This window comes from Astyanax mexicanus, chromosome 16 (genome assembly GCF_023375975.1).
Source record: "Astyanax mexicanus isolate ESR-SI-001 chromosome 16, AstMex3_surface, whole genome shotgun sequence".
NCBI classification, from domain to species: domain Eukaryota; kingdom Metazoa; phylum Chordata; class Actinopteri; order Characiformes; family Acestrorhamphidae; genus Astyanax; species Astyanax mexicanus.
In genome coordinates, this window is record NC_064423.1 from 38,179,039 (window position 1) to 38,203,696 (window position 24,658).

The window sequence follows — 24,658 nt, forward strand, 5'->3', positions numbered from 1 at the left end:
CTAGGCAGTTGCTAAGTGGTTGCTAGGCAGTTGCTAACGTTTTCCAGGTGGTTGCTCAGTGGTTGCTAGGCAGTTGCTAACGTTTTCCAGGTGGTTGCTAAGTGGTTGCTAGGCAGTTGCTAACGTATTCCAGGTGGTTGCTAGGCAGTTGCTAAGTGGTTGCTAGGCAGTTGCTAACGTATTCCAGGTGGTTGCTAGGCAGTTGCTAAGTGGTTGCTAGGCAGTTGCTAACGTTTTCCAAGTGGTTGCTAGGCAGTTGCTAAGTGGTTGCTAGGCAGTTGCTAACGTTTTCCAGGTGGTTGCTAAGGTGGTTGCTAAGGTGTTGATAAGTGGTTGCTAAGCCCTGGCTGGGGTGCTGGGGTGTCCAAACTTTTGACTGATAGCTGCTTTATACAGCAGTTCCTCCATAAACACACAGTACTGGAGGAGCAGGGGAGAGAAAGGGTTCCGTGCGCAGAGCTGCTGGTGAGCGAGATCCAGCACTGGGCCCCCCATTCATTCCTATGGGGAAACTTCGTACGACAATTGTACGAAAACCGTACGTCGAATCGTTAAAACGTTGAAATTTTCTGAAAGAACTCCATAAGTTCTATAGACCGTCCGATTTTCGTCTTCATATCTCAAAAATTGTGACGTTCACGGCCGTTCAAAATTCTCCCCCATTCATTCCTATGGGAAAAAAAAGCGTACGTTTACGAAGTTTTTACGAAAACCGTACGATATATCGCTTCAAAAAGCACAAGCAACCTAATCGGGCATAGGTCCGACGATCCTGTAAAGTTTCGAGTTTCTACGTTAAAAGCCCTAGGAGGAGATAGTGATTAAATTTTGCGAAGAGAATAATAATAATAACTAGAAAAGGTAAAGTTCGTGAACGAACTTTAAGTTGGCTTGGAAAAGAACGCTAATAACGTTAAAAAGTTAAAATGGTTGCTAAGCTTTTTCCGTCTGAAGAGTGTGAAGAGTCATTGATATGCTGTTAACTTTTGGCTAAACGCTAAATGCTAAAAACGTTGAAATCTAAAAACATTTGGTTAAACGCTGAAATCTAAAAACATTTGGTTAAATGCTGAAATCTAAAAACGTTTGATTAAACGCTGAAATCTAAAAACGTTTGGTTAAACGCTGAAATCTAAAAACATTTAGTTAAACGCTGAAATCTAAAAACGTTTGATTAAACGCTGAAATCTAAAAACGTTTGGTTAAACGCTGAAATCTAAAAACGTTTGATTAAACACTGAAATCTAAAAACGCTTGTTTAAATGCTGAAATCGTAAAACTTTTGGTTAAACTTTTGATTGCTAATGTGTTGCTAGGCAGTTGCTATCATTTCTGAAAAGGTTGCTAAGCTGTTGCTAGGCAGTTGCTAATGTTTTCCAGGTGGTTGTTAAGCTATTGCTAACTGGTTGCAAGGCAATTGCTAACATATACCAGGTAGTTGCTAAGGTGTTGCTAGGTGGTTGCTAGGGTGTTGCTAGGTTGTTGCTAAGGTGTTGCTATGGTATCTGGGGTGGTTGCTAAGGTGTTTCTAGGTGGTTGCTAGGTGGTTGCTAAGGTGTTGCTATGGTATCCTGGGTGGTTGCTAAGATGTTGCTAGGTGGTTGCTAAGGTGTTGCTATGCGGTTGCTAAGGTGTTGCTATGGTATCTGGGGTGGTTTCTACGGTGTTGCTAGGCAGTTGCTAACGTTTTCCAGGTGGTTGCTAAGGTGTTGCTAAGTGGTTGCTAGGCAGTTGCTAACGTTTTCCAGGTGGTTGCTAAGGTGTTGCTAAGTGGTTGCTAGGCAGTTGCTATCGTTTCTAAAGTGGTTGCTAGGCAGTTGCTAACGTTTTCCATGTGGTTGCTAAGTGGTTGCTAGGCAGTTGCTATCATTTCTAAAGTGGTTGCTAAGTGGTTGCTAGGCAGTTGCTAACGTTTTCCTAGTGGTTGTTAAGGTGTTGCTAAGTGGTTGCTAGGCAGTTGCTATCATTTCTAAAGCGGTTGCTAGGCAGTTGCTAACGTTTTCCATGTGGTTGCTAAGTGGTTGCTAGGCAGTTGCTATCATTTTTAAAGTGGTTGCTAAGTGTTTGCTTGGCAGTTGCTAACGTTTTCCAAGTGGTTGCTAGGCAGTTGCTAAGTGGTTGCTAGGCAGTTGCTAACATTTTCCAGGTGGTTGCTAAGTGGTTGCTAGGTAGTTGCTAACATATTCCAGGTGGTTGCTAGGCAGCTGCTAAGTGGTTGCTAGGCAGTTGCTAACGTTTTCCAGGTGGTTGCTAAGTGGTTGCTAGGCAGTTGCTAACGTTTTCCAGGTGGTTGCTAGGCAGTTGCTAACGTTTTCCAAGTGGTTGCTAGGCAGTTGCTAAGTGGTTGCTAGGCAGTTGCTAACGTTTTCCAGGTGGTTGCTAAGTGGTTGCTAGGCAGTTGCTAACGTTTTCCAGGTGGTTGCTAGGCAGTTGCTAAGTGGTTGCTAGGCAGTTGCTAACGTTTTCCAGGTGTTTGCTAAGTGGTTGCTAGGCAGTTGCTAACGTTTTCCAGGTGGTTGCTAGGCAGTTGCTAAGTGGTTGCTAGGCAGTTGGTAACGTTTTCCAGGTGGTTGCTAAGTGTTTGCTAGGCAGTTGCTAACGTTTTCCAAGTGGTTGCTAGGCAGTTGCTAAGTGGTTGCTAGGCAGTTGCTAACATTTTCCAGGTGGTTGCTAAGTGGTTGCTAGGTAGTTGCTAACATATTCCAGGTGGTTGCTAGGCAGCTGCTAAGTGGTTGCTAGGCAGTTGCTAACGTTTTCCAGGTGGTTGCTAAGTGGTTGCTAGGCAGTTGCTAACGTTTTCCAGGTGGTTGCTAGGCAGTTGCTAACGTTTTCCAAGTGGTTGCTAGGCAGTTGCTAAGTGGTTGCTAGGCAGTTGCTAACGTTTTCCAGGTGGTTGCTAAGTGGTTGCTAGGCAGTTGCTAACGTTTTCCAGGTGGTTGCTAGGCAGTTGCTAAGTGGTTGCTAGGCAGTTGCTAACGTTTTCCAGGTGGTTGCTAAGTGGTTGCTAGGCAGTTGCTAACGTTTTCCAGGTGGTTGCTAGGCAGTTGCTAAGTGGTTGCTAGGCAGTTGCTAACGTTTTCCAGGTGGTTGCTAAGTGGTTGCTAGGCAGTTGCTAACATATTCCAGGTGGTTGCTAGGCAGTTGCTAAGTGGTTGCTAGGCAGTTGCTAACGTTTTCCAAGTGGTTGCTAGGCAGTTGCTAAGTGGTTGCTAGGCAGTTGCTAACGTTTTCCAGGTGGTTGCTAGGCAGTTGCTAACGTTTTCCAGGTGGTTGCTAGGCAGTTGCTAAGTGGTTGCTAGGCAGTTGCTAACGTTTTCCAAGTGGTTGCTAGGCAGTTGCTAAGTGGTTGCTAGGCAGTTGCTAACGTTTTCCAGGTGGTTGCTAAGGTGTTGCTAAGTGGTTGCTAGGCAGTTGCTAACGTTTTCCAGGTGGTTGCTAAGGTGGTTGCTAAGCAGTTATTAGGTGGTTGCTAAGCCCTGGCTGGGGTGCCGGGGTGTCCAAACTTTTGACTGATAGCTGCTCCATACAGCAGCTCCTCCATACACTCACAGTACTGGAGGAGCAGGGGAGAGAAGGGGTTCCGTGCGCAGAGCTGCTCGTGTGTGAGATGGAACTCTGGGCCCCCCATTCATTTTAATGGGAAAACTTCGTACGACATTTGTACGAAAACCGTACGACGTATCGTCGAAACGTTAAAATTTTCGGAAAGAACGCGGTAAGGTCTATAGACCGTCCGATTTTTGTATTTGTATGTCAAAAATTGTGGCGGTTACGGACGTTTAAAATTTCGCCCCATTCATTCCTATGGGAAAAAAATGCGTACGTTTACGAAGTTTTTACGAAAACCGTACGATGTATCGCTTAAAAAAGCACAAGCAACCTATTCGGGTATAGGTCCTACGATACTGCAAAATTTCGTGGTTCTACGTTAAAAGCCCTAGGAGGAGATAGTGATTAAATTTTGCGAATAGAATAATAATAATAATAATAAGTAGAATAAGATTACGAAGAACAATAAGTTGGCTTTTCCAAGCCAACTTAACTAGAAAAGGTAAAGTTCGTGAACGAACTTTAAGTTGGCTTGGAAAAGAACGCTAATAACGTTAAAAAGTTAAAATGGTTGCTAAGCTTTTTCTGTCTGAAGAGTGTGAAGAGTCATTGATATGCTGTTAACGCTAAATGCTAAAAACGCTGACATCTAAAAACATTTGGTTAAACGCTGAAATCTAAAAACATTTGGTTAAACGCTGAAATCTAAAAATGTTTGATTAAACGCTGAAATCTAAAAACGTTTGGTTTAACGATGAAATCTAAAAACATTTGGTTAAACGCTGAAATCTAAAAACGTTTGATTAAACGCTGACATCTAAAAACGTTTGGTTAAACGCTGAAATCTAAAAACATTTGGTTAAACGCTGACATCTAAAAACGTTTGGTTAAACGCTGAAATCTAAAAACGCTTGTTTAAATGCTGAAATCGTAAAACTTTTGGTTAAACTTTTGATTGCTAATGTGTTGCTAGGCGGTTGCTATCATTTCTGAAAAGGTTGCTAAGCTGTTGCTAGGCAATTGCTAATGTTTTCCAGGTGGTTGCTAAGCCGTTGCTAACTGGTTGCTAGGCAATTGCTAACATATAACAGGTGGTTGCTAAGGTGTTGCTAGGTGGTTGCTAGGGTGTTGCTAGGTTGTTGCTATCATTTCTAAAGTGGTTGCTAAGTGGTTGCTAGGCAGTTGCTATCGTTTTCCTAGTGGTTGTTAAGGTGTTGCTAAGTGGTTGCTAGGCAGTTGCTATCATTTCTAAAGTGGTTGCTAAGTGGTTGCTAGGCAGTTGCTATCGTTTTCCTAGTGGTTGTTAAGGTGTTGCTAAGTGGTTGCTAGGCAGTTGCTATCATTTCTAAAGTGGTTGCTAGGCAGTTGCTAACGTTTTCCCAATGGTTGTTAAGGTGTTGCTAAGTGGTTGCTAGGCAGTTGCTTTCGTTTCTAAAGTGGTTGCTAAGTGGTTGCTAGGCAGTTGCTAACGTTTTCCAGGTGGTTGCTAAGTGGTTGCTAGGCAGTTGCTAACGTTTTCCAGGTGGTTGCTAGGCAGTTGCTAAGTGGTTGCTAGGCAGTTGCTAACGTTTTCCAAGTGGTTGCTAGGCAGTTGCTAAGTGGTTGCTAGGCAGTTGCTAACATTTTCCAGGTGGTTGCTAAGTGGTTGCTAGGTAGTTGCTAACATATTCCAGGTGGTTGCTAGGCAGCTGCTAAGTGGTTGCTAGGCAGTTGCTAACGTTTTCCAGGTGGTTACTAAGTGGTTGCTAGGCAGTTGCTAACGTTTTCCAGGTGGTTGCTAGGCAGTTGCTAAGTGGTTGCTAGGCAGTTGCTAACGTTTTCCAAGTGGTTGCTAGGCAGTTGCTAAGTGGTTGCTAGGCAGTTGCTAACGTTTTCCAGGTGGTTGCTAAGTGGTTGCTAGGCAGTTGCTAACGTTTTCCAGGTGGTTGCTAGGCAGTTGCTAAGTTGTTGCTAGGCAGTTGCTAACGTTTTCCAGGTGGTTGCTAAGTGGTTGCTAGGCAGTTGCTAACGTATTCCAGGTGGTTGCTAGGTAGTTGCTAAGTGGTTGCTAGGCAGTTGCTAACGTTTTCCAGGTGGTTGCTCAGTGGTTGCTAGGCAGTTGCTAACGTTTTCCAGGTGGTTGCTAAGTGGTTGCTATTCAGTTGCTAACGTATTCCAGGTGGTTGCTAGGCAGTTGCTAAGTGGTTGCTAGGCAGTTGCTAACGTTTTCCAAGTGGTTGCTAGGCAGTTGCTAAGTGGTTGCTAGGCAGTTGCTAACGTTTTCCAGGTGGTTGCTAAGTGGTTGCTAGGCAGTTGCTAACGTTTTCCAGGTGGTTGCTAGGCAGTTGCTAAGCGGTTGCTAGGCAGTTGCTAACGTTTTCCAAGTGGTTGCTAGGCAGTTGCTAAGTGGTTGCTAGGCAGTTGCTAACGTTTTCCAGGTGGTTGCTAAGTGGTTGCTAGGCAGTTGCTAACATTTTCCAGGTGGTTGCTAGGCAGTTGCTAAGTTGTTGCTAGGCAGTTGCTAACGTTTTCCAGGTGGTTGCTAAGTGGTTGCTAGGCAGTTGCTAACGTATTCCAGGTGGTTGCTAGGCAGTTGCTAAGTGGTTGCTAGGCAGTTGCTAACGTTTTCCAGGTGGTTGCTCAGTGGTTGCTAGGCAGTTGCTAACATTTTCCAGGTGGTTGCCAAGGTGTTGCTAAGTGGTTGCTAGGCAGTTGCTAACGTTTTCCAGGTGGTTGCTAAGGTGGTTGCTAAGCAGTTATTAGGTGGTTGCTAAGCCCTGGCTGGGGTGCCGGGGTGTCCAAACTTTTGACTGATAGCTGCTCCATACAGCAGCTCCTCCATACACTCACAGTACTGGAGGAGCAGGGGAGAGAAGGGGTTCCGTGCGCAGAGCTGCTCGTGTGTGAGATGGAACTCTGGGCCCCCCATTCATTTCTATGGGAAAACTTCGTACGAGATTTGTACGAAAACCGTACGACGTATCGTCGAAACGTTAAAATTTTCGGAAAGAACGCGGTAAGTTCTATAGACCGTCCGATTTTTGTCTTTGTATGTCAAAAATTGTTACCTACACAGTCGTTCAAAGTTGTCCCCCATTCATTTCCTATGGGAAAAAAAAGCGTACGTTTACGAAGTTTTTACGAAAACCGTACGATGTATCGCTTAAAAAAGCACAAGCAACCTATTCGGGTATAGGTCCTACGATACTGCAAAATTTCGTGGTTCTACGTCAAAAGCCCTAGGAGGAGATAGTGATTAAATTTTGAGCGCGGAATAATAATAATAACTAGAAAAGGCAAAGTTCGTGAACGAACTTTAAGTTGGCTTGGAAAAGAACGCTAATAACGTTAAAAAGTTAAAATGGTTGCTAAGCTGTTTCTGTCTGAAGAGTGTGAAGAGTCGTGGATATGCTGTTAACTTTTGGCTAAACGCTAAATGTCAAAAACGCCGAAATCTAAAAATGTTTGGTTAAACGCTGAAATCTAAAAACGTTTGGTTAAACGCTGAAATCTAAAAACGCTTGGTTAAACGCTGAAATCTAAAAACGTTTGGTTAAACGCTGAAATCTAAAAACGTTTAGTTAAACGCTGAAATCTAAAAACGTTTGTTTAAATGCTGAAATCGTAAAACTTCTGGTTAATCTTTTGATTGCCAATTTGATGCTAGGCAGTTGCTATCATTTCTGAAGTGGTTGCTAAGCTGTTGCTAGGCAGTTGCTAATGTTTTCCAGGTGGTTGCTAAGCTGTTGCTAACTGGTTGCTAGGCAGTTGCTAACATATTACAGGTGGTTCCTAAGGTGTTGCTAGGTGGTTGCTAGGTTGTTGCTAGGGTGTTGCTATGGTATGCGGGGTGGTTGCTAAGATGTTGCTAGGTGGTTGCTAGGTGGTTGATAACTTGTTGCTAGGTGGTTGCTAAGGTGTTGCTATGGTATCCGGGGTGGTTGCTAAGGTGTTGCTAGGTGGTTGCTAGGCAGTTGCTATCATTTCTAAAGTGGTTGCTAAGTGGTTGCTAGGCAGTTGCTAACGTTTTCCTAGTGGTTGTTAAGGTGTTGCTAAGTGGTTGCTAGGCAGTTGCTAACGTTTTCCAGGTGGTTGATAAGTGGTTGCTAGGCAGTTGCTAACGTTTTCCAGGTGGTTGCTAGGCAGTTGCTAAGTGGTTGCTAGGCAGTTGCTAACGTTTTCCAAGTGGTTGCTAGGCAGTTGCTAAGTGGTTGCTAGGCAGTTGCTAACGTTTTCCAGGTAGTTGCTAAGTGGTTGCTAGGCAGTTGCTAACGTTTTCCAGGTGGTTGCTAGGCAGTTGCTAAGTTGTTGCTAGGCAGTTGCTAACGTTTTCCAGGTGGTTGCTAAGTGGTTGCTAGGCAGTTGCTAACGTATTCCAGGTGGTTGCTAGGCAGTTGCTAAGTGGTTGCTAGGCAGTTGCTAACGTTTTCCAGGTGGTTGCTCAGTGGTTGCTAGGCAGTTGCTAACGTTTTCCAGGTGGTTGCTAAGTGGTTGCTAGGCAGTTGCTAACGTATTCCAGGTGGTTGCTAGGCAGATGCTAACGTTTTCCAGGTGGTTGCTAAGTGGTTGCTAGGCAGTTGCTAACGTTTTCCAGGTGGTTGCTAAGTGGTTGCTAGGCAGTTGCTAACATTTTCCAGGTGGTTGCTAGGCAGTTGCTAAGTTGTTGCTAGGCAGTTGCTAACATTTTCCAGGTGGTTGCTAAGTGGTTGCTAGGCAGTTGCTAACGTATTCCAGGTGGTTGCTAGGCAGTTGCTAAGTGGTTGCTAGGCAGTTGCTCACGTTCTCCAGGTGGTTGCCCAGTGGTTGCTAGGCAGTTGCTAACGTTTTCCAGGTGGTTGCTAAGTGGTTGCTAGGCAGTTGCTAATGTATTCCAGGTGGTTGCTAGGCAGTTGCTAAGTGGTTGCTAGGCAGTTGCTAACGTTTTCCAAGTGGTTGCTAGGCAGTTACTAAGTGGTTGCTAGGCAGTTGCTAACGTTTTCCAGGTGGTTGCTAAGTGGTTGCTAGGCAGTTGCTAACGTTTTCCAGGTGGTTGCTAGGCAGTTGCTAAGTGGTTGCTAGGCAGTTGCTAACGTTTTCCAAGTGGTTGCTAGGCAGTTGCTAACGTTTTCCAGGTGGTTGCCCAGTGGTTGCTAGGCAGTTGCTAACGTTTTCCAGGTGGTTGCTAAGTGGTTGCTAGGCAGTTGCTAATGTATTCCAGGTGGTTGCTAGGCAGTTGCTAAGTGGTTGCTAGGCAGTTGCTAACGTTTTCCAAGTGGTTGCTAGGCAGTTGCTAAGTGGTTGCTAGGCAGTTGCTAACGTTTTCCAGGTGGTTGCTAAGTGGTTGCTAGGCAGTTGCTAACATTTTCCAGGTGGTTGCTAGGCAGTTGCTAAGTTGTTGCTAGGCTGTTGCTAACGTTTTCCAGGTGGTTGCTAAGGTGTAGCAAACTGGTTGCTAGGCAGTTGCTAACGTATTCCAGGTGGTTGCTAAGGTGTTGCTAAGTGGTTGCTAGGCAGTTGCTAACGTTTTCCAGGTGGTTGCTAAGGTGGTTGCTAAGCAGTTAATAGGTGGTTGCAAAGCCCTGGCTGGGGTGCCGGGGTGTCCAAACTTTTGACTGATAGCTGCTCCATACAGCAGCTCCTCCATACACTCACAGTACTGGAGGAGCAGGGGAGAGAAGGGGTTCCGTGCGCAGAGCTGCTCGTGTGTGAGATGGAACTCTGGGCCCCCCATTCATTTCTATGGGGCAACTTCGTACGACATTTGTACGAAATCCGTACGACGTATCGTTTCGTAAAGCATATTTTCGGAAAGAACTCACTAAGTTCTATAGACCATCCGAATTTCGTCTTCATATCTCAAAAATTGTGACGTTCACAGCCGTTCAAAAATCTTCTAGTTCATTGTCTATGGAAAAAATGACGTACGTTTACGAAGTTTTTACGAAAACCGTACGATATATCGCTCCAAAAAGCACAAGCAACGTAATTCACTATAGGTCCCACGATCCCTGAAAATTTCGTGATTCTACGTTGAAAGCCCTAGGAGGAGATGCGTTTAACAAAAGTGGGGAAGAATAATAATAATAATAAGAAGATTACGAAGAACAATAAGTTGGCTTTTCCAAGCCAACTTAATAATAATAAGATTACGAAGAACAGTAAGTTGGCTTTTCCAAGCCAACTTAATAATAATAAGTAGAACTAGAAAAGGCAAAGTTCGTGAACGAACTTTAAGTTGGCTTGGAAAAGAACGCTAATAACGTTAAAAAGTTAAAATGGTTGCTAAGCTTTTTCTGTCTGAAGAGTGTGAAGAGTCATTGATATGCTGTTAACGCTAAATGCTAAAAACGCTGAAATCTAAAAACATTTGGTTAAACGCTGAAATCTAAAAACATTTGGTTAAACGCTGAAATCTAAAAATGTTTGATTAAACGCTGAAATCTAAAAACGTTTGGTTAAACGCTGAAATCTAAAAACATTTGGTTAAACGCTGAAATCTAAAAACGTTTGATTAAACGCTGAAATCTAAAAACGTTTGGTTAAACGCTGAAATCTAAAAACGCTTGTTTAAATGCTGAAATCGTAAAACTTTTGGTTAAACTTTTGATTGCTAATGTGTTGCTAGGCGGTTGCTATCATTTCTGAAAAGGTTGCTAAGCTGTTGCTAGGCAATTGCTAATGTTTTCCAGGTGGTTGCTAAGCTGTTGCTAACTGGTTGCTAGCTAATTGCTAACATATAACAGGTGGTTGCTAAGGTGTTGCTAGGTGGTTGCTATGGTGTTGCTAGGTTGTTGCTAAGGTGTTGCTATGGTATCCGGGTTGGTTGCTAAGATGTTGCTAGGTGGTTGCTAACGTGTTGCTAGGTGGTTGCTAAGGTGTTGCTATGGTATCCGGGGTGGTTGCTAAGGTGTTGCTAGGTGGTTGCTAGGTGGTTGCTAGGGTGTTGCTAGGTGGTTGCTAAGGTGTTGCTATGGTATCTGCGGTGGTTGCTAAGGTGTTGCTAGGTGGTTGCTAGGGTGTTGCTATGATATCTGGGGTGGTTGCTAAGGTGTTGCTAGGTGGTTGCTAGGATGTTGCTAGGTGGTTGCTAAGGTGTTGCTATGGTATCTGGGGTGGTTGCTAAGGTGTTGCTAGGTGGTTGCTAGGGTGTTGCAAGGTGGTTGCTAGGTGGTTGCTAAGGTGTTGCTATGCGGTTGCTAAGGTGTTGCTATGGTATCCTGGGTGGTTGCTAAGGTGTTGCTAGGTGGTTGCTAGGGTGTTGCTAGGTGGTTGCTAAGGTGTTGCCATGGTATCTGGGGTGGTTGCTAAGGTGTTGCTAGGTGGTTGCTAGGGTGTTGCTATGGTATCTGGGGTGGTTGCTAAGGTGTTGCTAGGTGGTTGCTAGGTGGTTGCTAGGGTGTTGCTAGGTGGTTGCTAAGGTGTTGCTATGGTATCTGGGGTGGTTGCTAAGGTGTTGCTAGGTGGTTGCTAGGGTGTTGCTAGTTGGTTGCTAGGTGGTTGCTAAGGTGTTGCTATGCAGTTGCTAAGGTGTTGCTATGGTATCCAGGGTGGTTGCTAAGGTGTTGCTATGGTATCTGGGGTGGTTGCTAAGGTGTTGCTAGGTGGTTGCTAAGGTGTTGCTAGGTGGTTGCTAGGGTGTTGCTATGGTATCCAGGGTGGTTGCTAAGGTGTTGCTAGGTGGTTTCTAAGGTGTTGCTATGGTATCTGGGGTGGTTGCTAAGGTGTTGCTAGGTGGTTGCTAGGTGGATGCTAAGGTGTTGCTAGGTGGTTGCTAAGGTGTTGCTATGGTATCTGAGGTGGTTGCTAAGGTGTTGCTAGGTGGTTGCTAGCCAGTTGCTATCATTTCTAAAGTGGTTGCTAAGTGGTTGCTAAGCAGTTGCTAACGTTTTCCTAATGGTTGCTAAGGTGTTGGTAAGTGGTTGCTAGGCTGTTGCTATCATTTCTAAAGTGGTTGCTAGGCAGTTGCTATCGTTTCTAAGGTGGTTGCTAAGTGGTTGCTAACGTTTTCCTAGTGGTTGTTAAGGTGTTGCTAAGTGGTTGCTAGGCAGTTGCTAACGTTTTCCAGGTGTTTGCTAAGTGGTTGCTAACTGGTTGCTAGGCAGTTGCTATAATTTCTAAAGTGGTTGCTAAGTTGTTGCTAAGTGGTTGCTAGGCAGTTGCTAACGTTTTCCAGGTGGTTGCTAAGGTGTTGCTAAGTGGTTGCTAGGCAGTTGCTAACGTTTTCCAGGTGGTTGCTAAGCAGTTAATAGGTGGTTGCTAAAACCTGGCTGGGGTGCCGGGGTGTCCAAACTTTTGACTGATAGCTGCTCCATACAGCAGCTCCTCCATACACTCACAGTACTGGAGGAGCAGGGGAGAGAAGGGGTTCCGTGCGCAGAGCTGCTCGTGTGTGAGATGGAACTCTGGGCCCCCCATTCATTTCTATGGGAAAACTTCGTACGACAATTGTACGAAAACCGTACGTCGTATCACTTCGCAACCTACTATTAGTTTAAAGATCTCGATAAGATCTATAAGCTCGCCGAATTTGGTGTTCGTATCTCAAAAATTGTGGCAGTTACGGACGTTTAAAATTTGGCCCCATTCATTCCTATGGGAAAAAAATGCGTACGTTTACGAAGTTTTTACGAAAACCGTACGATGTATCGCTTAAAAAAGCACAAGCAACCTATTCGGGTATAGGTCCTACGATACTGCAAAATTTCGTGGTTCTACGTCAAAAGCCCTAGGAGGAGATAGTGATTAAATTTTGCGAATAGAATAATAATAATAACTAGAAAAGGCAAAGTTCGTGAACGAACTTTAAGTTGGCTTGGAAAAGAGCGCTAATAACGTTGAAAAGTTAAAATGGTTGACAGAAACTTAAAAAGCTGTTTCTGTCTGAAGAGTGTGAAGAGTCGTTGCTATGCTGTTAACTTTTGGCTAAAAGCTAAATACCAAAAACGCTGTAATCTAAAAACGTTTGGTTAAATGCTGAAATCTAAAACCTTTGGTTAATTGCTTACATCTAGAAATGTTTTGTAAGATGCTGAAATCCAAAAACTTTTGGTTAAACACTGAAATCTTAAAACGTTTGTTTAACAGCTGAAATCTAAAAACTTTTGGTTAAACGCTGAAATCTTAAAACGTTTGTTTTTATGTTGAAATCTCGAAACTTTTGGTTAAATGCTGAAATCTAAAAACTTTTGGTTAAATGTTGAAATCTAAAAAATTTTGGTTAAGTGCTGAAATCTAAAACTTTTGGTTACATGCTGAAATCTAAAAACTTTCCAGGTGGTTGCTAAGGTGTTGCTATAGTATCTGGGGTGGTTGCTGAGGTGTTGCTAGGTGGTTGCTAAGGTGTTGCTATGGTATCCAGGGTGGTTGCTAAGGAGTTGCTAGGTGGTTGCTAAGGTGTTGCTATGGTATCCAGGGTGGTTGCTAAGGTGTTGCTATGGTATCCAGGGTGGTTGCTAAGGTGTTGCTAGGCAGTTGCTAAGTGGTTGCTAGGCAGTTGCTAACATTTTCCAGGTGGTTGCTAAGTGGTTGCTAGGTAGTTGCTAACATATTCCAGGTGGTTGCTAGGCAGCTGCTAAGTGGTTGCTAGGCAGTTGCTAACGTTTTCCAGGTGGTTGCTAAGTGGTTGCTAGGCAGTTGCTAACGTTTTCCAGGTGGTTGTTAAGGTGTTGCTGAGTGGTTGCTAGGCAGTTGCTAACGTTTCCCAGGTGGTTGCTAAGTGGTTGCTATGCAGTTGCTAACGTTTTCCAGGTGGTTGCTAGGCAGTTGCTAAGTGGTTGCTAGGCAGTTGCTAACGTTTTCCAAGTGGTTGCTAGGCAGTTGCCAAGTGGTTGCTAGGCAGTTGCTAACGTTTTCCAGGTGGTTGCTAAGTGGTTGCTAGGCAGTTGCTAACGTTTTCCAGGTGGTTGCTAGGCAGTTGCTAAGTGGTTGCTAGGCAGTTGCTAACGTTTTCCAAGTGGTTGCTAGGCAGTTGCCAAGTGGTTGCTAGGCAGTTGCTAACGTTTTCCAGGTGGTTGCTAAGTGGTTGCTAGGCAGTTGCTAACGTTTTCCAGGTGGTTGCTAGGCAGTTGCTAAGTTGTTGCTAGGCAGTTGCTAACGTTTTCCAGGTGGTTGCTAAGTGGTTGCTAGGCAGTTGCTAACGTATTCCAGGTGGTTGCTAGGCAGTTGCTAAGTGGTTGCTAGGCAGTTGCTAACGTTTTCCAGGTGGTTGCTCAGTGGTTGCTAGGCAGTTGCTAACGTTTTCCAGGTGGTTGCTAAGTGGTTGCTAGGCAATTGCTAACGTATTCCAGGTGGTTGCTAGGCAGTTGCTAAGTGGTTGCTAGGCAGTTGCTAACGTTTTCCAAGTGGTTGCTAGGCAGTTGCTAAGTGGTTGCTAGGCAGTTGCTAACGTTTTCCAGGTGGTTGCTAAGTGGTTGCTAGGCAGTTGCTAACGTTTTCCAAGTGGTTGCTAGGCAGTTGCTAAGTGGTTGCTAGGCAGTTGCTAACGTTTTCCAGGTGGTTGCTAAGTGGTTGCTAGGCAGTTGCTAACATTTTCCAGGTGGTTGCAAGGCAGTTGCTAAGTTGTTGCTAGGCAGTTGCTAACGTTTTCCAGGTGGTTGCTAAGTGGTTGCTAGGCAGTTGCTAACGTATTCCAGGTGGTTGCTAGGCAGTTGCTAAGTGGTTGCTAGGCAGTTGCTAACGTTTTCCAGGTGGTTGCTCAGTGGTTGCTAGGCAGTTGCTAACGATTTCCAGGTGGTTGCTAAGTGGTTGCTAGGCAGTTGCTAACGTATTCCAGGTGGTTGCTAGGCAGTTGCTAAGTGGTTGCTAGGCAGTTGCTAACGTTTTCCAAGTGGTTGCTAGGCAGTTGCTAAGCGGTTGCTAGGCAGTTGCTAACGTTATCCAGGTGGTTGCTAAGTGGTTGCTAGGCAGTTGCTAACGTTTTCCAGGTGGTTGCTAGGCAGTTGCTAAGTGGTTGCTAGGCAGTTGCTAACGTTTTCCAAGTGGTTGCTAGGCAGTTGCTAAGTGGTTGCTAGGCAGTTGCTAACGTTTTCCAGGTGGTTGCTAAGTGGTTGCTAGGCAGTTGCTAACGTTTTCCAGGTGGTTGCTAGGCAGTTGCTAAGTGGTTGCTAGGCAGTTGCTAATGTTTTCCAGGTGGTTGCTCAGTGGTTGCTAGGCAGTTGCTAACGTTTTCCAGGTGGTTGCTAAGTGGTTGCTAGGCAGTTGCTAACGTTTTCCAGGTGGTTGCTAGGCATTTGCTAAGTGGTTGCTAGGCAGTTGCTAACGTTTTCCAAGTGGTTGCTAGGCAGTTGCTAAGTGGTTGCTAGGCAGTTGCTAACGTTTTCCCGGTGGTTGCTAAGTGGTTGCTAGGCAGTTGCTAACGTTTTCCAGGTGGTTGCTAGGCAGTTGCTAAGTGGTTGCTAGGCAGTTGCTAACGTTTTCCAAGTGGTTGCTAGGCAGTTGCTAAGTGGTTGCTAGGCAGTTGCTAACGTTTTCCAGGTGGTTGCTAAGGTGTTGCTAAGTGGTTGCTAGGCAGTTGCTAAGGTTTTCCAGGTGGTTGCTAAGGTGGTTGCTAAGCAGTTATTAGGTGGTTGCTAAGCCCTGGCTGTGGTGCCGGGGTGTCCAAACTTTTGACTGATAACTGCTCCATACAGCAGCTCCTCCATACACTCACAGTACTGGAGGAGCAGGGGAGAGAAGGGGTTCCGTGCGCAGAGCTGCTCGTGTGTGAGATGGAACTCTGGGCCCCCCATTCATTTCAATGGGAAAACTTCGTACGACATTTGTACGAAAACCGTACGACATATCGTCGAAACGTTAAAATTTTCGGAAAGAACGCGGTAAGTTCTATAGACCGTCCGATTTTTGTCTTTGTATGTCAAAAATTGTTACCTACACAAACGTTCAAAGTTGTCCCCCATTCATTTCCTATGGGAAAAAAAAGCGTACGTTTACGAAGTTTTTACGAAAACCGTACGATGTATCGCTTAAAAAAGCACAAGCAACCTATTCGGGTATAGGTCCTACGATACTGCAAAATTTCGTGATTCTACGTCAAAAGCCCTAGGAGGAGATGCGTATAGAAATTTGAGCGCGGAATAATAATAATAATAATAATAATAATAAGAAGATTACGAAGAACAGTAAGTTGGCTTTTCCAAGCCAACTTAACTAGAAAAGGTAAAGTTCGTGAACGAACTTTAAGTTGGCTTGGAAAAGAACACTAATAACATTAAAAAGTTAAAATGGTTGCTAAGCTTTTTCCGTCTGAAGAGTGTGAAGAGTCATTGATATGCTGTTAACGTTTGGCTAAATGCTAAATGCCAAAAACGCTAAAATCTAAAAACGTTTGGTTAAACGCTAAAATCTAAAAACATTTGGTTAAACGCTGAAATCTAAAAACGTTTGATTAAACGCTGAAATCTAAAAACATTTGATTAAACGTTGAAATCTAAAAACGTTTGGTTAAACGCTGAAATCTAAAAACATTTGGTTAAACGCTGAAATCTATAAACGTTTGATTAAACGCTGAAATCTAAAAATGTTTGGTTAAACGCTGAAATCTAAAAACGCTTGTTTAAATGCTGAAATCGTAAAACGTTTGGTTAAACGTTTGATTGCTAATGTGTTGCTAGGCGGTTGCTATCATTTCTGAAGTGGTTGCTAAGCTGTTGCTAGGCAGTTGCTAATGTTTTCCAGGTGGTTGCTAAGCTGTTGCTAACTGGTTGCTAGGCAATTGCTAACATATACCAGGTGGATGCTAGGTGGTTGCTATGGTGTTGCTAGGTTGTTGCTAAGATGTTGCTATGGTATCCGGGGTGGTTGCTAAGATGTTGCTAGGTGGTTGCTAATGTGTTGCTAGGTGGTTGCTAAGGTGTTGCTATGGTATCCAGGGTGGTTGCTAATGTATTGCTAGGTGGTTGCTAGGGTCTTGCTAGGTGGTTGCTAAGGTGTTGCTATGGTATCTGGGGTGGTTGCTAAGGTGTTGCTAGTTGGTTGCTAGGTGATTGCTAAGGTGTTGCTATGCGGTTGCTAAGGTGTTGCTATGGTATCCGGGGTGGTTGCTAAGGTGTTGCTAGGTGGTTGCTAGGTGGTTGCTAAGGTGTTGCTATGCGGTTGCTAAGGTGTTGCTATGGTATCCAGGGTGGTTGCTAAGGTGTTGCTAGGTGGTTGCTAGGGTGTTGCTATGGTATCCAGGGTGGTTGCTAAGGTGTTGCTAGGTGGTTGCTAGGTGGTTGCTAAGGTGTTGCTATTGTATCTGGGGTGGTTGCTAAGGTGTTGATAGGTGGTTGCTATGCGGTTGCTAAGGTGTTTCTAAAGTGGTTGCTAGGCAGTTGCTAACGTTTTCCATGTGGTTGCTAAGTGGTTGCTTAGTGGTTGCTAGGCAGTTTCTATAATTTCTAAAGTGGTTGCTAGGCAGTTGCTAACATATTCCACGTGGTTACTAAGTGGTTGCTAGGCAGTTGCTGTCATTTCTAAAGTGGTTGCTAAGCTGTTGCTAGGCAGTTGCTAACGTTTTCCAGTTGGTTGCTAAGGTGTTGCTAAGTGGTTGCTACGCACTTACTATCATTTCTAAATTGGTTGCTAAGTGGTTGCTAGGCAGTTGCTAACATATTCCACATGATTGCTAAGTGGTTGCTAGGCAGTTGCTAACTTTTTTCAGGTGGTTGCTAAGCTGTTGCTATTTGGTTGCTAGGCAGTTGCTATCATTTCTAGAGTGGTTGCTAAGTGGTTGCTATGCAGTTGATAACGTTTTCCAGGTGGTTGCTAAGGTGTAGCAAACTGGTTGCTAGGCAGTTGCTAACGTATTCCAGGTGGTTGCTAAGTGGTTGCTAGGCAGTTGCTATAAGTTCTAAAGTGGTTGCTAAGCAGTTGCTAATGTTTTCCTAGTGGTTGTTAAGGTGTTGCTAAGTGGTTGCTAGGCAGTTGCTATCGTTTTTAACGTGGTTGCTAAGTGGTTGCTAAGTGGTTGCTAGGCAGTTGCTTTCATTTCTAAAGTGGTTGCTAAGCTGTTGCTAGGCAGTTTCTAACGTTTTCCTAGTGGTTGCTAAGGTGTTGCTAACTGGTTGCTAGGCAGTTGCTAACGTTTTCCAGGTGGTTGCTAAGTTGTTGCTAAGTGGTTGCTAGGCAGTTGCTAACGTTTTCCAGGTGGTTGCTAAGGTGGTTGCTAAGCAGTTAATAGGTGGTTGCAAAGCCCTGGCTGGGGTGCCGGGGTGTCCAAACTTTTGACTGATAGCTGCTCCATACAGCAGCTCCTCCATACACTCACAGTACTGGAGGAGCAGGGGAGAGAAGGGGTTCCGTGCGCAGAGCTGCTCGTGTGCGAGATGGAACTCTGGGCCCCCCATTCATTTCTATGGGGAAACTTCGTACGATAATTGTACGAAAACCGTACGACATATCGTTTCGTAAAGCATATTTTCGGAAAGAACTCACTAAGTTCTATAGACCATCCGAATTTCGTCTTCGTACCTCAAAAATTGTGACGTTCACAGCCATTCAAAATTCTTCTAGTTCATTGTCTATGGAAAAAAGGGCGTACGTTTACGAAGTTTTTACGAAAACCGTACGATATATCGCTCCAAAAAGCACAAGCAACGTAATTCACTATAGGTCCCACGATCCCTGAAAGTTTCGTGATTCTACGTTAAAAGCCCTAGGAGGAGTAGCGTTTAACAAAAGTGAGGAAGAATAATAATAATAACTAGAAAAGGCAAAGTTCGTGAACGAACTTTAAGTTGGCTTGGAAAAGAACGCTAATAACGTTAAAAAGTTAAAATGGTTGCTAAGCTGTTTCTGTCTGAAGAGTGTGAAGAGTCGTGGATATGCTGTTAACTTTTGGCTAAACGCTAAATGCCAAAAACGCCGAAATCTAAAAATGTTTGGTTAAACTCTGAAATCTAAAAACGTTTGGTTAAACGCTGAAATCTAAAAACGCTTGGTTAAACGCTGAAATCTAAAAACGTTTGGTTAAACGCTGAAATCTAAAAACGTTTAGTTAAACGCTGAAATCTAAAAACGTTTGTTTAAATGCTGAAATCGTAAAACTTCTGGTTAATCTTTTGATTGCCAATTTGATGCTAGGCAGTTGCTATCATTTCTGAAGTGGTTGCTAAGCTGTTGCTAGGCAGTTGCTAATGTTTTCCAGGTGGTTGCTAAGCTGTTGCTAACTGGTTGCTAGGCAGTTGCTAACATATTACAGGTGGTTCCTAAGGTGTTGCTAGGTGGTTGCTAGGTTGTTGCTAGGGTGTTGCTATGGTATGCGGGGTGGTTGCTAAGATGTTGCTAGGTGGTTGCTAGGTGGTTGATAACTTGTTGCTAGGTGGTTGCTAAGGTGTTGCTATGGTATCCGGGGTGGTTGCTAAGGTGTTGCTAGGTGGTTGCTAGGCAGTTGCTATCATTTCTAAAGTGGTTGCTAAGTGGTTGCTAGGCAGTTGCTAACGTTTTCCTAGTGGTTGTTAAGGTGTTGCTAAGTGGTTGCTAGGCAGTTGCTAACGTTTTCCAGGTGGTTGATAAGTGGTTGCTAGGCAGTTGCTAACGTTTTCCAGGTGGTTGCTAGGCAGTTGCTAAGTGGTTGCTAGGCAGTTGCTAACGTTTTCCAAGTGGTTGCTAGGCAGTTGCTAAGTGGTTGCTAGGCAGTTGCTAACGTTTTCCAGGTAGTTGCTAAGTGGTTGCTAGGCAGTTGCTAACGTTTTCCAGGTGGTTGCTAGGCAGTTGCTAAGTTGTTGCTAGGCAGTTGCTAACGTTTTCCAGGTGGTTGCTAAGTGGTTGCTAGGCAGTTGCTAACGTATTCCAGGTGGTTGCTAGGCAGTTGCTAAGTGGTTGCTAGGCAGTTGCTAACGTTTTCCAGGTGGTTGCTCAGTGGTTGCTAGGCAGTTGCTAACGTTTTCCAGGTGGTTGCTAAGTGGTTGCTAGGCAGTTGCTAACGTATTCCAGGTGGTTGCTAGGCAGTTGCTAAGTGGTTGCTAGGCAGTTGCTAACGTTTTCCAAGTGGTTGCTAGGCAGTTGCTAAGTGGTTGCTAGGCAGTTGCTAACGTTTTCCAGGTGGTTGCTAAGTGGTTGCTAGGCAGTTGCTAACGTTTTCCAGGTGGTTGCTAAGTGGTTGCTAGGCAGTTGCTAACATTTTCCAGGTGGTTGCTAGGCAGTTGCTAAGTTGTTGCTAGGCAGTTGCTAACATTTTCCAGGTGGTTGCTAAGTGGTTGCTAGGCAGTTGCTAACGTATTCCAGGTGGTTGCTAGGCAGTTGCTAAGTGGTTGCTAGGCAGTTGCTCACGTTCTCCAGGTGGTTGCCCAGTGGTTGCTAGGCAGTTGCTAACGTTTTCCAGGTGGTTGCTAAGTGGTTGCTAGGCAGTTGCTAATGTATTCCAGGTGGTTGCTAGGCAGTTGCTAAGTGGTTGCTAGGCAGTTGCTAACGTTTTCCAAGTGGTTGCTAGGCAGTTACTAAGTGGTTGCTAGGCAGTTGCTAACGTTTTCCAGGTGGTTGCTAAGTGGTTGCTAGGCAGTTGCTAACGTTTTCCAGGTGGTTGCTAGGCAGTTGCTAAGTGGTTGCTAGGCAGTTGCTAACGTTTTCCAAGTGGTTGCTAGGCAGTTGCTAACGTTTTCCAGGTGGTTGCCCAGTGGTTGCTAGGCAGTTGCTAATGTTTTCCAGGTGGTTGCTAAGTGGTTGCTAGGCAGTTGCTAATGTATTCCAGGTGGTTGCTAGGCAGTTGCTAAGTGGTTGCTAGGCAGTTGCTAACGTTTTCCAAGTGGTTGCTAGGCAGTTGCTAAGTGGTTGCTAGGCAGTTGCTAACGTTTTCCAGGTGGTTGCTAAGTGGTTGCTAGGCAGTTGCTAACATTTTCCAGGTGGTTGCTAGGCAGTTGCTAAGTTGTTGCTAGGCTGTTGCTAACGTTTTCCAGGTGGTTGCTAAGGTGTAGCAAACTGGTTGCTAGGCAGTTGCTAACGTATTCCAGGTGGTTGCTAAGGTGTTGCTAAGGTGTTGCTAGGCAGTTGCTAACGTTTTCCAGGTGGTTGCTAAGGTGGTTGCTAAGCAGTTAATAGGTGGTTGCAAAGCCCTGGCTGGGGTGCCGGGGTGTCCAAACTTTTGACTGATAGCTGCTCCATACAGCAGCTCCTCCATACACTCACAGTACTGGAGGAGCAGGGGAGAGAAGGGGTTCCGTGCGCAGAGCTGCTCGTGTGTGAGATGGAACTCTGGGCCCCCCATTCATTTCTATGGGGCAACTTCGTACGACATTTGTACGAAATCCGTACGACGTATCGTTTCGTAAAGCATATTTTCGGAAAGAACTCACTAAGTTCTATAGACCATCCGAATTTCGTCTTCATATCTCAAAAATTGTGACGTTCACAGCCGTTCAAAAATCTTCTAGTTCATTGTCTATGGAAAAAATGACGTACGTTTACGAAGTTTTTACGAAAACCGTACGATATATCGCTCCAAAAAGCACAAGCAACGTAATTCACTATAGGTCCCACGATCCCTGAAAATTTCGTGATTCTACGTTGAAAGCCCTAGGAGGAGATGCGTTTAACAAAAGTGGGGAAGAATAATAATAATAACTAGAAAAAGTAAAGTTCGTGAACGAACTTTAAGTTGGCTTGGAAAAGAACGCTAATAACGTTAAAAAGTTAAAATGGTTGCTAAGCTTTTTCCGTCTGAAGAGTGTGAAGAGTCATTGATATGCTGTTAACTTTTGGCTAAACGCTAAATGCTAAAAACGCTGAAATCTAAAAACATTTGGTTAAACGCTGAAATCTAAAAACATTTGGTTAAACGCTGAAATCTAAAAACATTTGATTAAACGCTGAAATCTAAAAACGTTTGGTTAAACGCTGAAATCTAAAAACGTTTGGTTAAACGCTGAAATCTAAAAACGTCTGATTAAACGCTGAAATCTAAAAACGTTTGATTAAACGCTGACATCTAAAAACGTTTGGTTAAACGCTGAAATCTAAAAACGTTTGGTTAAACGCTGAAATCTAAAAACGTTTGATTAAACGCTGAAATCTAAAAATGTTTGATTAAACGCTGAAATGTAAAAACGTCTGGTTAAACACTGAAATCTAAAAACATTTGATTAAACGCTGAAATCTAAAAACGCTTGATTAAACGCTGAAATCTAAAAACGTTTGATTAAACGCTGAAATCTAAAAACGCTTGTTTAAATGCTGAAATCGTAAAACTTTTGGTTAAACTTTTGATTGCTAATGTGTTGCTAGGCGGTTGCTAATGTTTTCCAGGTGGTTGCTAAGCTGTTGCTAACTGGTTGCTAGGCAATTGCTAACATATACCAGGTGGTTGCTAGGTGGTTGCTAGGGTGTTGCTAGGTTGTTGCTAAGGTGTTGCTATGGTATCCGGGTTGGTTGCTAAGATGTTGCTAGGTGGTTGCTAACGTGTTCCTAGGTGGTTGCTAAGATGTTGCTATGGTATCCAGGGTGGTTGCTAAGGTGTTGCTAGGTGGTTGCTAGGTTGTTGCTAGGTGTTGCTAGGTGGTTGCTAAGGTGTTGCTATGGTATCTGGGGTGGTTGCTAAGGTGTTGCTAGGTGGTTGCTAAGGTGTTGCTATGCGGTTGCTAAGGTGTTGCTATGGTATCCGGGGTGGTTGCTAAGGTGTTGCTAGGTGGTTGCTAGGTGGTTGCTAAGGTGTTGCTATGCGGTTGCTAAGGTGTTCCTATGGTACCTGGGGTGGTTGCTAAGGTGTTGCTAGGTGGTTGCTAGGGTGTTGCTATGGTATCCAGGTTGGTTGCTAAGTGGTTGCTAGGTGGTTGCTAAGGTGTTGCTAGGAGGTTGCTAAGGTGTTGCTATGGTATCCGGGGTGGTTGCTAAGGTGTTGCTAGGTGGTTGCTAAGGTGTGGCTATGGTATCCGGGGTGGTTGCTAGGTGTTGCTAGGTGGTTGCTAAGGTGTTGCTATGGTATCCGGGGTGGTTGCTAAGGTGTTGCTAGGTGGTTGCTAGGTGGTTGCTAAGGTGTTGCTAGGTGGTTGCTAAGGTGTTGCTATGGTATCCGGGGTGGTTGCTAAGGTGTTGCTAGGTGGTTGCTAGGTGGTTGCTAAGGTGTTGCTAGGTGGTTGCTAAGGTGTTGCTATGGTATCTGGGATGGTTGCTAAGGTGTTGCTAGGTGGTTGCTAAGTGGTTGCTAGGTGGTTGCTAAGGTATTGCTAGGTGGTTGCTAAGGTGTTGCTATGGTAACCGGGGTGGTTGCTAAGGTGTTGCTAGGTGGTTGCTAGGTGGTTGCTAAGGTGTTGCTAGGTGGTTGCTAAGGTGTTGCTATGGTATCTGGGGTGGTTGCTAAGGTGTTGCTAGGTGGTTGCTAGGCAGTTGCTATCATTTCTAAAGTGGTTGCTAAGTGGTTGCTAGGCAGTTGCTAACGTTTTCCTAATGGTTGCTAAGGTGTTGGTAAGTGGTTGCTAGGCTGTTGCTATCATTTCTAAGGTGGTTGCTAAGTGGTTGCTAACGTTTTCCTAGTGGTTGTTAAGCTGTTGCTAAGTGGTTGCTAGGCAGTTGCTAACGTTTTCCAGGTGTTTGCTAAGTGGTTGCTAACTGGTTGCTAGGCAGTTGCTATAATTTCTAAAGTGGTTGCTAAGTTGTTGCTAAGTGGTTGCTAGGACGTTGCTAACGTTTTCCAGGTGGTTGCTAAGTTGTTGCTAAGTGGTTGCTAGGCAGTTGCTAACGTTTTCCAGGTGGTTGCTAAGGTGGTTGCTAAGCAGTTAATAGGTGGTTGCAAAGCCCTGGCTGGGGTGCCGGGGTGTCCAAACTTTTGACTGATAGCTGCTCCATACAGCAGCTCCTCCATACACTCACAGTACTGGAGGAGCAGGGGAGAGAAGGGGTTCCGTGCGCAGAGCTGCTCGTGTGCAAGATATAGATCTTGCTAAGGTGTTGCTATGGTATCCGGGGTGGTTGCTAAGATGTTGCTAGGTGGTTGCTAAGGTGTTGCTATGCGGTTGCTAAGGTGTTGCTATGGTATCTGGGGTGGTTGCTACGGTGTTGCTAGGTGGTTGCTAAGGTGTTGCTATGGTATCCGGGGTGGTTGCTAAGGTGTTGCTAGGTGGTTGCTAAGGTGTTGCTATGGTATCTGGGGTGGTTGCTAAGGTGTTGCTAGGTGGTTGCTAGGTGGTTGCTAAGTGGTTGCTAGGTGGTTGCTAAGGTATTGCTAGGTGGTTGCTAAGGTGTTGCTATGGTAACCGGGGTGGTTGCTAAGGTGTTGCTAGGTGGTTGCTAGGTGGTTGCTAAGGTGTTGCTAGGTGGTTGCTAAGGTGTTGCTATGGTATCTGGGCTGGTTGCTAAGGTGTTGCTAGGTGGTTGCTAGGCAGTTGCTATCATTTCTAAAGTGGTTGCTAAGTGGTTGCTAGGCAGTTGCTAACGTTTTCCTAATGGTTGCTAAGGTGTTGGTAAGTGGTTGCTAGGCTGTTGCTATCATTTCTAAAGTGGTTGCTAGGCAGTTGCTATCGTTTCTAAGGTGGTTGCTAAGTGGTTGCTAACGTTTTCCTAGTGGTTGTTAAGGTGTTGCTAAGTGGTTGCTAGGCAGTTGCTAACGTTTTCCAGGTGTTTGCTAAGTGGTTGCTAACTGGTTGCTAGGCAGTTGCTATAATTTCTAAAGTGGTTGCTAAGTTGTTGCTAAGTGGTTGCTAGGCAGTTGCTATCATTTCTAGAGTGGTTGCTAAGTGGTTGCTATGCAGTTGATAACGTTTTACAGGTGGTTGCTAAGGTGTAGCTAACTGGTTACTAGGCAGTTGCTAACGTATTCCAGGTGGTTGCTAAGTGGTTGCTAGGCAGTTGCTATCATTTCTAAAGTGGTTGCTAAGTGGTTGCTCAGCAGTTGCTAACGTTTTCCTAGTGGCTGTTAAGGTGTTGCTAAGTGGTTGCTAGGCAGTTGCTATCGTTTTTAACGTGCTTGCTAAGTGGTTGCTAGGCAGTTGCTTTCATTTCTAAAGTGGTTTCTAAGCTGTTGCTAGGCAGTTTCTAACGTTTTCCTGGTGGTTGCTAAGGTGTTGCTAACTGGTTGCTAGGCAGTTGCTAACGTTTTCCAGGTGGTTGCTAAGATGTTGCTAAGTGGTTGCTAGGCAGTTGCTAACGTTTTCCAGGTGGTTGCTAAGGTGGTTGCTAAGCAGTTAATAGGTGGTTGCTAAACCCTGGCTGAGGTGCCGGGGTGTCCAAACTTTTGACTGATAGCTGCTCC

General features: G+C 44.7%; 1 long non-coding RNA gene across 5 annotated transcripts in view; it reads left to right on the top strand.

Annotated features, from left to right (window-relative positions):
- Positions 1-23,928, top strand: part of LOC125782258 (uncharacterized) — a 39,424-nt gene extending 15,496 nt beyond the window's left edge. Inside the window, exons 2-6 of one of the 5 annotated variants that reach the window (XR_007424873.1) lie at positions 10,371-10,565; positions 10,892-11,000; positions 22,024-22,446; positions 23,518-23,571; positions 23,681-23,928. This is a non-coding gene — a long non-coding RNA (uncharacterized LOC125782258). Of the gene's footprint in view, positions 1-7,202; positions 7,260-9,717; positions 10,307-10,370; positions 10,566-10,891; positions 11,001-18,571; positions 18,629-19,543; positions 21,820-22,023; positions 22,447-23,355; positions 23,572-23,680 lie in introns of those variants that run through there. The other 4 variants (XR_007424876.1, XR_007424875.1, XR_007424874.1 and 1 more) reach the window with 4 other exon arrangements.
- Positions 23,929-24,658: the final 730 nt, after the last annotated feature.